At 43.1% G+C, this 16,359-nt stretch overlaps 1 pseudogene; it reads right to left on the reverse strand.

Moving 5' to 3' along the window:
* Positions 1 to 440: 440 nt before the first annotated feature.
* On the reverse strand, positions 441 to 8,145 carry LOC147971554 (uncharacterized; annotated as a pseudogene).
* Between the last annotated feature and the right edge of the window lie 8,214 nt (positions 8,146 to 16,359).

The raw sequence follows: 16,359 nt of genomic DNA on the forward strand, positions 1-16,359 counted from the left end.
CAATAAATATCGATATAAAAGCATGATGCAAAAAGGACGTATCACGCACGTGGTTGGTGTATTTTAATTGAGTTTAGTTCAAGTTCACTACAACCGGATATTAACAAATTCCCATCTGCCACATAACCGTGGGCACGGTTCTCAAATGTTTAAACCCTGCAGGGGTGTCCCAACTTAGCCCATGACAAGCTCACTGTGGGAACCCGGACATTATTTCTAGACCCTCCTGTGTATATTTGTCAATCCAGGATCAACTGGACAACACAGCAAAATGGTATCATTGCAGAACATTAAAATAAGCATAAGTTTAATAACTCTTGCCACAAGGCATACATAGTGAAATGTCTCATGACATTTATTACAACCAGAAACACAACGGAATATATAAATACGTAGCGACTCCATCTCAACCACAGGCAGTCGATATAGTCAACGTGTCCTCACTCCTCAGGACCATCATAATAGTCGTAGTCGACGCCCTCGTCTTCATAGATCTCTGTTGTTCAACAAAAGTATTGCCATGAGTACATTACGTACTCAACATGCCTCCCACGGGGAAGGACCTAATAGCTACATGTGACTTCAAAGGAAGGTTGTATGGCTCAATTTGCATAAAGCTAATTTTGTTTGGCAAATAAAGTAGTTGGATAAAAGCAGTTTTAGATGAAAACATGTTTTATCTCCAGAACAACTTTCATCAAGTGAGGATCCTCGATCAACTCACATCCTTCATAGGTTTCAAGAATAGGGGCAAAGAGGGAATAAGCAAGACAGGTCATGTACGTCAAGAAAGATTCATGTGTTGTCCATGACCGTGGACACGGCTATTCGAATAGTTTTACACTCTGTAGAGGTTGTACACTTTACCCACACGACACAATCCCGACTTGTTGCCACTAGCCGTCGCTAGCGTAGTACACCATCTGGTATACCGGCAAGGAGATTGTGACGAGGTCTTTGGACTAGATCCCGACATGCCCACCGGGTCTGGCGCATGGTACTGAGAGTACGTCCTCAAACCGGTCCCCCCATCTGTGTCGAGGATACTCCTCGCAAGGCAGCTATCCCATCTGCGGTACGGCGACATTGACACCTAAGGCTGACTAGCTTACTTGACCAAGACAGTGCCCATATAGCATGTGGTTGTACTGTTATCATAGTCTTAAAATCCAAGACTTATTAGGCCTTATGCGGCACGGACGACTGATTTCCCCCTTCAACTCGTGAAGGGCAGCCAATCGCTCGTTCAATCCTTGATTCAGCTGTCGCCCGCACCAGAATTCAGATGGTAAGTTTCACCCAGAGTAGAAGAGGATAGAGAGGGTCAACAAGGGCCAACCGGCCTAGCTCAGCATTAAGTTTCAACTGTCAATGACTCGGAGGTCATTCAACAAGGCACCTACAGGGTGATAAGCATGGCTAAGCATTTCTACTCTACCAGAATTATATACTTCTACTCAGGTGTCAAGTAAATAGGCGACAAGCGGATCAGGGTAATGTGTCAATCAACACACTTGCTACGAGAATTAAAATAGCATGCACATAGCAACAATAAAACTCAATGCAATTTTGTAAACCATAGGATAAGTATGATCAAAGAAGGAGGCATGCCTTCGTTGTCGAGTCCCCCGTTTCCTTCTTCCTCGTAGTGCTCCTCTCCCGTACCGTCGCCTCCTACTCGTAGTAACGGCGAAGCACAATAAATAACAAGCAGTAAAATCCAAATAACATCCAAATGAAATAACAATATAGGAAGGATTGGTAGAAAGATGTGGATGGATATGGAGATTTCGAAGGAGGTAGATCGATTGATGATGAGTAGAGGGATTGAATGGATTGGTTGGGTATAGGTTTATCCGGACTAAGTAAAACTCGGCCATCATGTCTAACGTTCTAAACAACAATATGCTAACTGAACTTTAATAGTGCCCAATACAATACTTTGGCTAACTATAAAGAAAAGACAAAATAATGACTGACGTGACATAAACACAAAACAATAACTATCCTATGCATTTGAACAACACGAATCGACATAGCATGGCAATACCAATTTACCCACAAATCAATATTTAGATAAAATCTACTATTTATAGTGGTTAAAATATCAACTATAGAATTTAACAACAAGCATCTTAAAAGTCAACCAAGCTACTTCCTAAACAAACTAGTTAAGTTACAAAACATCAAACAATAGCACGACCTAAAGAAATGCTAAAACATAATAGTCACAAATCATGTAGCACTAATTAAAATAATCTATATATATATATGAAGCAAAAGGATCAACAATAATCTAGTCATAGCATGATCAACTCTTGTAACAAAAATCATGCACATGATATGACTCACAACACCACCTAGACTCAATCAAACTAATTTAAATAATAATTCTACAATCGTTCCGAAACTAAACTGGAACATAAATATTGCTACGCATGACAATATTATCTACAAAGTACGCATGCATATACTATGTCTATGAAAAAAATAAAAATAAAAAATTATCACACTTCACTAACATGCATCAAAATAATAATTGTAGAACTAGTTCTAGAAATTCTATGACAAGTTCTAATATATCCTAGAATCACTCAACAATATTTAGGACAAACCCTAAGCATGTTACGGACATGACAATAAGACATAAACAATTTTGCATGATTACTTACATAAAACATCATACACACTTGATAAAAAACACAATTAAACATCTACTCAAACAAAACAATTAACTCGCTCCTAGCATCATCGAAACGGCTTATGGGTTTAGCATTGGTTTAGGGTCACCAAGTAGTCGTTGGAGATGGAACCGGTGGTGTTGAGCGCGCGAGCGCCGGTGCGCGTCGTCGTCGTCGTCTGAACTCCGGTGATGAAGAGATGGTGGTGAGTGATGCTCCTAGTGACGAGAAAGCAACGGGACACAGATGGACATAACGGACGATCGACGGGTGACGTCGACGTCAGTCTCGAATAGAGCAGGGGCATGGCTCCATTGTGCGCGCGGCCAATGATTGCCAACGACTGGGAAATAATGTCTAGGAGGTAGGCTCTGGCAAGGGGATTCTGTTGGTGGGAGGAATTGGACTAGGATTCTCACCTTAGGCGACGGTAGTCAAAGAACAGCAGAGATGGGGATGTACCGTGGGGTGGATTACGAGTGATTGGAAAGGAATTGGGGGATGGGATGATGGGGCTTTTATAGAGGTGCTCCTGGCGCACGTCGTGACGCTAAGGGTCTGCCGAATGGTAGCCGGAGGAGGGAGATCGGGAGGTGAATGCCATTGTTGGGCCAATAACTTCGTCAGTTACTTGCATGAGATTAAGTGTGCATCATGAGTGGAGCCATTAGACTGAACGGACTCGTCGTTGAGTGGGGAGTAATTCTTGTGTTGATGACGAATGGAAATGGTGAAGAGATTAATGGGATTTGAAGGGAAAAGAAGAGGCAGCCATGGAGGTTTCTTCTCTGTAACATGTACGTGCACGCGTGTGGGAGGGAGACGACGCTTCGTTCCCTGGCCGGCTGGGCCTCGCGGCTGCTGTTGTTGACTGGAATGGGCCTTCGCTGCCCCTCACGTGTGGTGGGCTTGGCCATGTTCGTTGAGTGGCTAGGCAGATATTGGATTAGAAAGAGAGAAAAACAGTATGGAGAAATAACGGTCCAGTGCATACTTGAATGGGAGTGATTAGCTTTGGTGCATACATGAGATACCAACGATGTGCTAGGCTATGATACATGTATTGGTTCAAGGACCAATAAAAAAAGAGAAATGAAAGGAGAGAGAAGAAAAGAAAATCAATATAATATAATATTGATTTCTTTTACTAGGATTGCTACAAGAGGAACCAAAACAAAGACAACTTAAAAGTCTTCAAGAATCCAAGAAAACAAAGTAACAAAAATAAGTAAGAAGAACTTAAATGAAATATTACGAATGAATAAATTGACTCAGGATATTACGGAAAATATTTTCCACCTGACATTAGCTAAATTTATTTCAAACAACTTGGTATTAATTTGAGCAATCTCCAAAATATATAATTAAAGATTACGTTGCAACATCCCTTGGATTAGAAAAAAATTGAACTCTCGAAAAATTTGGATGTTACAACTCTACCCCCCTTACAAGGAATCTCGACCCCGAGATTTCAGAGCTAAGAGAAAAGATTTGGGAACTCCTCCCTGAGGTCGTCTTCTCGCTCCCAAGTTGCTTCCTTCTCGGAGTGATTGCTCCACTGCACCTTGCAAAGTTTGATCACCTTTCTCCTTGTGGTTCGTAGCTGCTCATCAAGGATCTTGATAGAATACTCTTCATATGTGTGGTCATCCTTGACTTCTATGTTGTCCAGTGAAGTATTTTGCACCTCTTCCTCGGGTTTCTTAAAACACTTCTTCAACTATGACACATGGAAAACATTGTGCACATTTGACAACTTCTCTGGGAGTGCCAACTGATAGGCTACCTCTCCACGTCGAGCGGTAATCCCAAACGGACCAATGTAGCGGGGCGCTAGCTTACCCTTGATTCCAAATCGACGCATTCCACGTAGTGGAGATACCTTTAGGTACACATAATCTCCTATCTTGAATGATATGTCATGACGACGTTTATCCGAATAAGCCTTCTGTCAAGACTAGGCTGCCTTCAACCTTTCTTGAATCATTTTTACTTGCTTGTCCGCCTCTTCCAACGTGTCAGGACCAAACACTTGGTTTTCACCTACTTCATGCCAGTTAAGATGTGTACGACACTTTTGTCCATATAAAGCCTCAAAAGGAGCCATCTTTATACTTGCTTGATAATTGTTGTTATAAGAAAACTCAGCATAAGGAAGACTCTTATCCCAACTATGCTGGTAAGTCAAAGCACAAGCTCGAAGCATGTCTTCAAGAATTTGGTTTACCCGTTCCGTTTGTCCATCAGTCTGTGGGTGATACGCTGTACTGAAATCCAACTGAGTTCCCAGAACTTCATGTATTTTCTTCCAAAACCACGAGGTAAACTGAGTACCTCGATCTAACACTATCCTCTTAGGAACTCCATGTGCACAAATGATTCTTCCCATATACAACTCTGCGAGCTTCTCTCCACCATAGGTAGCCTTTACTGGAATGAAATGAGCTGACTTGGTCAATCTGTCCACTATGACCCAAATAGAATCAAATCCAGAAGATGTCCTTGGAAGGCCTGTGATAAAGTCCATTCCAATCTCTTCCCGTTTCCACACTAGAACCTTAAGTGATTGTAGTAGTCCCGCGGGCTTCTGATGCTCTGCCTTGAACCTTCGACATACATCACACTGTGAAACATACTCAGCAATTTCTTGCTTCATACTAGACCACCAAAAACTACCCCGAAGATCATTATACATCTTTGTACTTCCAGGGTGTATTGAGTATGTTGACTCATGAGCTTCCTTCATGATCGTGCCCTTGATATCCTTTTGGTCTGGCACCAACAAACGGTCTCGAAACCATATGCTTCCACTCTCGTCCTCTCTATAGTCGGGTGCTTCACCCAATTTGATTTTCTCTCGAATCTATGCAATTCCCTTGTCTTCTTTCTGCGCTTCTCGCACCTGATCTTGGAGAGTAAACTTGACCTCTAACATTTCACCATTTTTAGCAAGGCTCACATACATATTCATCTTTCGAATTTACTCATAAAGTTCTGGCGCTTCCTTCTGAATCATCACATTGTTGACATAAACTTTCCTGCTTAGTGCATCAGCTACGACATTGGCTTTACTAGGATGGTAGTTAATGTTCAGATTATAGTCCTTGATCAAATCTAGCCACCTTCTTTGTCTGAGATTCAAATCCGGTTGTGTGAAAATGTACTTCAAGCTCTTATGATCTGAGTATAACTCACACCTATTTCCGTTAAGGTAGTTCCTCCAAGTTTTCAAGGCATGCACTACGGCAGCTAATTCTAAATCATGTGTGGGATAGTTAACCTCATGAGGGCGTAGCTGTCTCAATGAATAAGCTACAACCTTTCCTTGTTGCATAAGCACACATCCCAAACCTTGCTGAGAAGCATCACAATAAACCTCAAAATCTTGCTGAATATCTGGCAATACCAATACTGGACCAGTTGTCAACCTCCTCTTGAGTTCTTGGAAACTCGCTTCACAAGCTTCTGACCACTCAAAATTTTTATCCTTCTTTAACAACTGAGTCATAGGTCTAGCTATTCGAGAAAAATCTTTAATGAACCGACGGTAATACCCGGCTAGTCCAAGGAAACTGCGTATTTCTGACACATTCTTGGGTTGCTTCCAACTGAGTACTGATTCCACTTTTGCTGGATCCATGGCAACTCCTTCAACTGAGATGACATGTCCTAGAAAGTCCACTTGTTTCAACCAGAATCCGCACTTACTAAATTTGGCATAGAGTTGATGAGCCCTTAACCTCTCCAAAACTACTCGAAGGTGTTTCTCGTGCTCTTCTTCACTCCGGGAATAGATCAGAACATCATCGATGAACACAACAACAAACTTATCCAGGCAATCCATGAATACGTTGTTCATGAGATACATGAAGTAAGCTGGTGCATTTGTGAGTCCAAATGACATTACCAAAAACTCATAGAGACCATATCGAGTAACAAAGACGGTCTTTGGAACATCTTGCGAGCGAATCTTCAACTGGTGGAATCCTGATCGGAGATCTATTTTGGAAAACACACGTGCTCCCTTCAACTGTTCAAACAAGTCATTAATCCTTGGTAGGGGATACTTATTCTTAATAGTTGCTGCATTCAACGCTCGGTAATCCACACACATGCGCATGCTACCATCTTTCTTTTTCACAAATAGTACAGGTGCGCCCCATGGTGATGTGCTCGGCCTAATGTAACCCTTCTCTTCTAACTCCTGAATTTGCTTCTTCAACTCAGCTAATTCATTCGTTGTCATCTTATAAGGTCTCTTTGCAATAGGAGTGGTGCCCGGTATTAACCCAATGACAAACTCAATCTCACGGTCTGGTGGCAATCTAGGCAATTCTTCCAGAAAGACATCTGGATATTCCTTCACCACTGGAACATCCTCCAAAGTTAACTCCTTCACTTTGTTCAGCATGCAATCAACCTCGGGTTGAGGTGCAATCCTAGATTGGTATTCCAGAGTGGCCCCTTCAGTGCTTGTTAATCTAACAGAGGTCCTAGCACAATCTACAAATGCCTTATGTTTCCTTAATCAATTCATTCCTAAAATGATATCCAAACCTTTGGAGTCTATCAAGATAAGATTTTCTAGGAACTCTACCCCTTCTATAACTATAACCACTTTAGGACACTTCTGCCCAGTCCTTAAAATACCCCCAGGTGATTGCACTACCATTTGGAAGTTCAAACCCTCAGTTCAAAAATGATGTTTTTCAGCAAAACTCCTTGAAATGAACGAATGAGAAGCTCCAGTATCAAAAAGTACTGAACCGTAATATGAGTTGATCGGGAACATACCAAGAACAACATCTGGTGACTCTTGAGCCTGCTCGATGGTGACATGATTGACCCTTCCACGTCCTGATGCATGAGGTGCACCCCCTGGTGTATTGAGAATGCCTCGGCCACGTCCAGCTGCGGGTGTCTTAGCTGCAGAACCCAAGTTGAACTTCACTGGAGCGGGACCCGTGTTCTTGTTGGGACATGCAACAACAAAGTGACCCTCTTGCCCACAACTGAAGCATGCCTTTCCAGCTGTATTAGCATGATTACCTCCCACTTCAGCTCGTGGAGTCTTATATGCATTTGGCTAATAGGTGTTGTTGGGCCTTGCTGGCTTGACATAATGTGCATGATAGCCAGGATGATGACCAATCTTCTGTTGGGAGCTACCTGCCCCATGGTGATTCTGTGGTGCTCTACGCTTGCGGTGCTCCTCTAACTCCCTCCTTGAGTTCTCCTAGAGTATAGCCTTATTGACAAGTGCTTGAAAGGTAAGGAAATCATGAGATACTGGCCTGTCCTTCAACCCAGGGTTCAGCCCCTTCAAAAACTTGGCAGTCTTGTCAGCTTCAGTTGGAATATCTGCCCTTCCATAACGTGCCAGCTGCGTGAAACGACTCAGATATTCCGACACTGTCATCTTTCCTTGAGTAAGAGCTCGGAACTCACCCCTCTTCAGCTCCATGATGCCCGCAGGAATATGCGCGGTGCGGAAAGCTTTTGCAAACTCATTCCAAGTGATAGCTTGGGCATCCTCATGAGCTTCACAATAATTCTCCCACCAATCTGCAGCCACACCCTTGAGCTGGTGTGCCGCAAACTTGACAAGATTTTCCGCGGTCCAATTGGCCAAGTTGAGTGTCTTCCTGATGTCCTTCAACCAATCATCAGCATCAAGTGGGTCTGCTGATCCCTCAAAAGTTGGCGGTTTTGCCCTCATGAACTCAGCAAATCCCGACTGTGGTGGTTGACCCTGATTCTGGTTCGCAACATTGGCGGCAAGCTGCTGAAGTATCTGCGTTTGCATCAACATCATCTGTGCCATATTGGGTGGCGGCGGCGGTGGTGGCACATCATCTCCTCCGGAGTCAGAGTCGGTATCATGGACATGTCCCTCCTCAAAGTTTTCTTCAAAGACCTGTTCCTCAAAACCTGGTCCATGACCGCGTCCACGTCCATGACCGCGACCACGTCTGCGTGCTCCATGGCCACGACCTCCGCGATTAGCATCCATCCCGTTAGCCTCCCGGTGTTAGAATAGAAGAGAGGGAAATATCTAACCCATAAACCCAATATGATAACAAAAGAACAAATAAAACCAGCAACTGAACTCCAGAGAAAACTCCAGTTAAAACACTCAAGCATGAAAGTACTGGATAACATAGTAGCTATACCACATATATCGGTATAGTCTACCATGGACATAACAAACATGAAAATAACTAACGTTCACTCGCATCATCAAAGATATCACTCATGGTTCCTATAGTCCATCTACTCGCTGAGAACTCCATCGTACTGGTGGGTAGGTGTTGGCGCAAAGCGAAGCCCGGATGGTGGTGATGCGGTCCCCTCTGGCGTAGCAGGAACTCTTTCCTCAGGCTCAGTCTCCTCCTCGGTGTCGTTGAGCTGCTGCTCGCGAGTCGGTGGCACTGGAGGTGCAGGCGGTGCTGAAGGTGCAATGGTGCGACGTGTTAGGCAATGCTTCTTTGCTAGAGTGCTCTTCTTCGTCCGCGTTATCTTGATGCGTGGATGGAGCCTCTGGCGTGGAGGAGGTGTAGGGTCCTCTGGTGGCATCTCCTGCTGGTCACCATTCTCCATGGCGAGCATAGCGTTCGTCGCGATAATACCCTGTTCTGCAACTGCCTCAGCGGCCTCCCGTGCTTCATGGGCAGCGGCTAAGGAAGTGTTCGCCTCCACCAATCTCTCCTCAAGTATCTCCACATGCTCCTGGAAAAACTCTAAGCGCTGACGGTTCTCCTCCAGCATAGTCGTAGTCATAGCAAGGTTTTGCTCAAGTCCAAGGGTAAGTGAAGCCATACGAATGATCGTGGGATCATCCTCCACCATGTACCCCAAGTTCTGCTGAATCACTCTGCCCCCAATACGGAAAGTGAAGTACCGGAACGGGGTGTGCCTCAGCTCGTCCTGATGAAGTCCGGCTATCTGATGCATAGCCTGATGAACAACTCCAATGACAACATCAAATAAATCTTCTCCATCATATGTGTATCGGTAACTGCTGGTCTGTTCCTCCATCCTCGGATACACCACCAAGTTGACCTTGAAACGTTCCTCGCCCCGATCATGCGATAGGAGTGTCTGGAAACCTCTGGATCCTGGTTGAAGCCCAAGCATGTGAGCATGTCCCGAAACTGTCGACCGAGGTTGCCAAACTGCTCAATCCGGCGTGAGGATGATATCACCATCTACATATTTGAGTAAGAAGAGAATTAGTACACAATTTAATAAGAGAAAATAGAAGCGAAATACTAGAAAATTTATAAAATAATAATTTCTAAAATAATTCCTAAGGCTTTCCATTTCTAACTAAGGCCATGTTACTAGGTCGACATCGGCTCTGATACCACTTCTGTGGGAACCCGGAAATTATTTCCAGACCCTCCTGTGTATATTTGTCAATCCAGGATCAACTTGACAACACAGCGAAATGGTATCATTGCAGAACATTAAAATAAGTATAAGTTTAATAACTCTTGCCACAAGGCATACATAGTGAAATGTCTCATGACATTTATTACAACCAGAAACACAACGGAATATATAAATACGTAGCGACTCCATCTCAACCACAGGAAGTCAATGTAGTCAATGTGTCCTCACTCCCAGGATCATCATAATAGTCGTAGTCGACGCCCTCGTCTTCATAGATCTCTGTTGTTCAACAAAAGTACTGCCATGAGTACATTACGTACTCAACATTGCTCCCACGGGGAAGGACCTAATAGCTACATGTGGCTTCAAAGGAAGGTTGTATGGCTCAATTTGCATAAAACTAATTTTGTTTGACAAATAAAGTAGTTGGATAAAAGCAGTTTTAGATGAAAACATGTTTTTATCTCCAGAACAACTTTTATCAAGTCAGGATCCTCGATCAACTCACATCCTTCATAGGTTTCAAGAATAGGGGCAAAGAGGGAATAAGCAAGACAGGTCCTGTATGTCATGAAAGATTCATGTGTTGTCCATGACCGTGGACATGGCTATTCGAATAGTTTTACACTCTGTAGAGGTTGTACACTTTACCCACACGACACAATCCCAACTTGTTGCTACTAGCCGTCGCTAGCGTAGTACACCATCTGGTATACTGGCAGGGAGATTGTGACGAGGTCTTTGGACTAGATCCCACAAAGATGTGACATGCCCACCGGCTCTGGCGCACGGTACTGAGAGTACGTCGTCAAACTGCCCCCCCCCATCTGTGCCGAGGATACTCCTCGCAAGGCAGCTATCCCATCTGCGGTACGGCGACATCGACACCTAAGGCTGACTAGCTTGCTTGACCAAGCCAGTTCCCATATAGCATGTGGTTGTTCTATTATCACAATCTTCAAATCCAAGACTTATTAGGCCTTATGCGGCATGGACGACTGATTGCCCCCTTCAACTCGTGAAGGGTAGCCAATCGCTCCTTCAATCCTTGATTCAGCTGTCGCCCGCACCAGTATTCAGATGGTAAGTTTCACACAGAGTAGAAGAGGATAGAGAGGGTCAACAAGGGCCAACCGGCCTAGCTCAGCATTAAGTTTCAACTGTCAATGACTCGGAGGTCATTCAACAAGGCACCTACAGGGTGATAAGCATGGCTAAGCATTTCTACTCTATCGGAATTATATACTTCTACTCAGGTGTCAAGTAAATAGGTGACAAGCGGATCAGGGTAATGTGTCAATCGACACGCTTGCTACGAGAATTAAAATAGCATGCACATAGCAACAATAAAACTCAATGCAATTTTGTAAACCATATGATAAGTATGATCAAAGAAGGAGGCATGCCTTCGTTGTCGAGTCCCCCGTTTCCTTCTTCCTCGTAGTGCTCCTCTCCCGTACCGTCGCCTCCTACTCGCAGTAACGGTGAAGCACAATAAATAACAAGCAATAAAATCCAAATAACATCCAAATGAAATAACAATATAGGAAGGATTGGTAGAAAGATGTGGATGGATATGGAGATTTCGAAGGAGGTAGATCGATTGATGATGAGTAGAGGGATTGAATGGATTCGTTGGGTGTAGGTTTATCCAGACTAAGTAAAACTCGGCCATCATGTCTAACGTTCTAAACAACAATATGCTAACTGAACTTTAATAGTGCCCAATACAAATACTTTGGCTAACTATAAAGAAAAGACAAAATAATGGCTGACGTGACACAAACACAAAACAATAACTATCCTATGCATTTGAACGACACGACGCGACATAGCATGGCAATACAAATTTACCCACAAATCAATATTTAGATAAAATCTACTATTTATAATGGTTAAAACATCAACTATAGAATTTAACAACAAGCATCTTAAAAGTAAACCAAGCAACTTCCTAAACAAACTAGTTAAGTTACAAAACATCAAAAAATAGCACGACCTAAAGAAATGCTAAAACATAATAGTCACAAATCATGTAGCACTAATTAAAATAATCTAGATATATATATATATATATATATATATATATATGAAGCAAAAGGATCAACAATAATCTAGTCATAGCATGATCAACTCTTGTAAAAAAAATCATGCACATGATATGACTCACAACACCACCTAGACTCAATCAAACTAATTTAAATAATAATTCTACAATCGTTCCGAAACTAAACTAGAACATAAATATTGCTACGCATGACAATATTATCTAGAAAGTACGCATGCATATACTGTGTCTATGAAAAAAATAAAAATAAAAAATTACCGCACTTCACTAACATGCATCAAAATAATAATTGTAAAACTAGTTCTAGAAATTCTATGACCATATCTAATATATCCTAGAATGACTCAACAATATTTAGGACAAACCCTAAGCATGCTACGGACATGACAATAAGACATAAACAATTTTGCATGATTACTTACATAAAACATCATACGCACTTGATAAAAAAACACAATTAAACATCTACTCAAACAAAACAATTAACTCGCTCCTAACATCATCGAAACAGCTTATGGGTTTAGCATTGGTTTAGTGTCACCGAGTAGTCATTGGAGATGGAACCGGTGGTGTTGAGTGCGCGAGCGCCGGTTCGCGTCGTCGTTGTCGTCCGAACTCCGGTGATGAAGAGATGGTGGTGAGTGATGCTCCTAGTGACGAGAAAGCACCGGGACACAGATGGACATAACGGACGATCGGTGGGTGACATCGATGTCAGTCCCGAATAGAGCAGCAGCATGGCTCCATTGTGCGCGCGGCCAATGATTGCAAACGACTGGGAAATGATGTTTAGGAGGTAGGCTTTGGCAAGGGGATTCTGTTGGTGGGAGGAATTGGACTAGGATGCTCACCTTAGGCGACGGTAGTCGAAGAATAGCAGAGATGGGGATGTATTGCGGGGTGGATTACGAGTGATTGGAAAGGAATTGGAGGATGGGATGATGGGGCTTTTATAGAGGTGCTCCTGGCGCACGTCGTGACGCGAAGGGTCTGCCGAATGGTAGTCGGAGGAGGGAGATCAGGAGGTGAATGCCATTGTTGGGCCAATAACTTTGTCAGTTACTTGCATGAGATTAAGCGCATCATGAGTGGAGCCATTAGACTGAACGGACTCGTCGTTGAGTGGGGAGTAATTCTTGTGTTGATGACGAATGGAAACGGTGAACAGATTAATGGGATTTGAAGGGAAAAGAAGAGGCAGCCATGGAGGTTTCTTCTCTGTAACATGTACGTGCACGCGTGCGGGAGGGAGACGACGCTTCGTTCCCTGGCTGGGTGGGCATCGCGGCTGCTGCTGCTAGCTGGGCCTAGCGACTGTTGTTGCTGACTGGAATGGGCCTTCGCTGCCCCTCACGCTGGGTGGGCTTGGCCATGTTCATTGAGTGGCTGGCAGCTTTTGGATTGGAAAGAGAGAAAAACAATATGGAGAAAGAACGGTCCAGTGCATACTTGAATGGGAGTGATTAGCTTTGGTGCATACGTGAGATACCAACGATGTGCTAGGCTATGATACATGTATTGGTTCAAGGACCAATAAAAAAAGAGAAATGAAAGGAGAGAAGAGAAGAAAATCAATATAATATAATATTGATTTCTTTTACTAGGATTGCCACAAGAGGAACCGAAACAAAGACAACTTAAAAGTCTTCAAGAATCCAAGAAATCAAAGTAACAAAAATAAGTAAGAAGAACTTAAATGAAATATTACTAACGAATAAATCGACTCAGGATATTACGAAAAATATTTTCCACCTGACATGTGCTAAATTAATTCCAAACAACTTGGTATTAATTTGAGCAATCTCCAAAATATATAATTAAAGATTACGTTGCAACATCCCTTGGCTTAGAAAAAAATTGAACTCTTGAAAAATCAGGATGTTACACTCACGATCCACGGAGACAATCCTCCATCGCAGGACATCCGATCAGACTCGGGATCCCGGTGCACAAGACATTTCGACAATGGTAAAACAAAACCAGCAAGACCGCCCGATGTGGCGAAAACTCCCGATAGGAGCTGCATGTATCTCGTTCTTAGGGCACACCGGATGAGCGAAGCATATAGGAACCAAATACCCCAAGTTGCCTAGGGGTGGTCCCGCACGGTGCTCTAGTTTAGACCAACACTCAGAGGAGCACTGGCCCGGGGGGTTGATTAATTATCCTCGGGTGCTAGCCGGTCCCTATGCAAGTACTTGTTGTTATTAGGAAAATGGTAAAACCAATGTTGGGCCTTCCTGGAAGAGTTTTATTCAAAGCGAATTGTCAAGAGGAGCCCATAAACCCTCATCGTGTTAGGGACGCAAAATCAAGGAACATAACACCGGTATGACGAAAACTAAGGCGGCAAGAGTGGAACAAAACACCAGGCAAAAGGCCGAGCCTTCCACCCTTTACCAAGTATATAGATGCATTAATTAAATAAGCGATATTGTGATATCCCAAGATATCCATGTCCCAACATGGAACAACCTACAAATGCACCTGCAACTAGCAACGCTATAAGAGGGTTGAGCAGAGCGGTAACATAGCCAAACAACGGTTTGCTAGGACGGTGAAAAGGTTAGAGGCTATCATGACAATTTGGAGGCTTGATAAACAACTGGTAGGTAGCACGACATAGCGATAGCATCGAGACAACTAGCATAGCAAAGATAGTAGTGAGATCCATGGTGACGGTCATCTTGCCTGAAATCCTGCTAGGAAGAAGATCGAGTCCATGAAGAAGACGAACCCACATAGTCAAACAGATCCTCACAATCACAACGTTACTGGAACTATCAAGAAGAAGCAACACCGGAAAGAAGCAAACAACACGGTAAACACACAACACATAAACATGGCATGATGCGCAACCAAGTATGATGCATGTCCAGTTTAATGATTCATGGCATGGCAAAGTGCAACAAACGACACTACAAATTAAGTGGAGCTCAATATGAAATGAGTTGTGTATTGACGAAGCGCCATGTTCAATTATTTAGTTCGCTCTTGTTTATGAACAATACAAGATTAAATGTTGGTTAACATCGCAAGAGGTGAAACATAATAAAACTACCTATCTAGGCAAGTTTAAAAGAGGCCGAAACAACAAACAACAATATAGGGAAATCCACATATGCATATTTCGAAATTTGCTACTGGTCTGCCTGATACGTCCATTTTGCATCATTCTTTTATATCGATATTTATTGCATTATGGACTGTTATTTCACTTTATGTCACAATACTTATGGCTATTCTCTCTTATTTTACAAGGTTTACATAAAGAGGGAGAATGCCAGCAGCTGGAATTCTGGGCTGGAAAAGGAGCAAATATTAGAGACCTATTCTGCGCAACTCCAAAAGTCCTGAAACTCCACAGAACGTCTTGAAATAAATAAAGAAAAATCCTTGCAAAAGATGAAGGCCAGGGGGCCCACACCCTTCTCACGAGGGTGGGGGGCATGCCCCCCTACCTCGTGGGCCCCCTGGTGGCTCTCCGACGTCCATCTCCTCCTATATGAAGTCTTCCCATGAGAAAAAAATAAGAAGGAACTTTTTGGGACGAGACTCCACCGCCACGAGGCGGAACCTTGGCAGATCCAATCTAGAGCTCCGGCAGAGCTGTTCTGCCGGGGAAACTTCTCCCCCGGAGGGGGAAATCATCACCATCGTCATCACCAATGCTCCTCGCATTGGGAGAAGGCAATCTCCATCAACATCTTCACCAGCACCATCTCATCTCCAAACCCTAGTTCATCTCTTGTATCCAATTCTTGTCTCAAAGTCCGGGATTGGTGCTAGTAGTGTTGATTACTCCTTGTAGTTGATGCTAGTTAGTTTAATTGGTGGAAGATTATATGTTCAGATCCTATATGCATATTATTACCCCTCTAATTATGAACATGAATATGCTTTGTGAGTAATTACGTTCGTTCCTGAGGACAAGGGAGAAGTCTTGCTATGAGTAGCCATGTGAATTTGGTATTCGTTTGATATTTTGATAAGATGTATGTTGTCTAGCCTCTAGTGGTGTTATGTGAACGTCGACTACATAACACTTCACCATTATTTGGGCCTAGAGGAAGGAATTGGGAAGTAATAAGTAGATGATGGGTTGCTAGAGTGACAGAAGCTTAAAACCTAGTTTATGCGTTGCTTGGATCCACATGTTTCATGCTATGGTTAGGTTTACCTTAATACTTTTGTTGTAGTTGCGGATGCTTGCAA

The sequence above is a fragment of the Triticum urartu genome, chromosome 5A (assembly GCF_056163025.1).
Source record: "Triticum urartu cultivar PI428250 chromosome 5A, HENAU_Tu73, whole genome shotgun sequence".
NCBI lineage: Eukaryota > Viridiplantae > Streptophyta > Magnoliopsida > Poales > Poaceae > Triticum > Triticum urartu.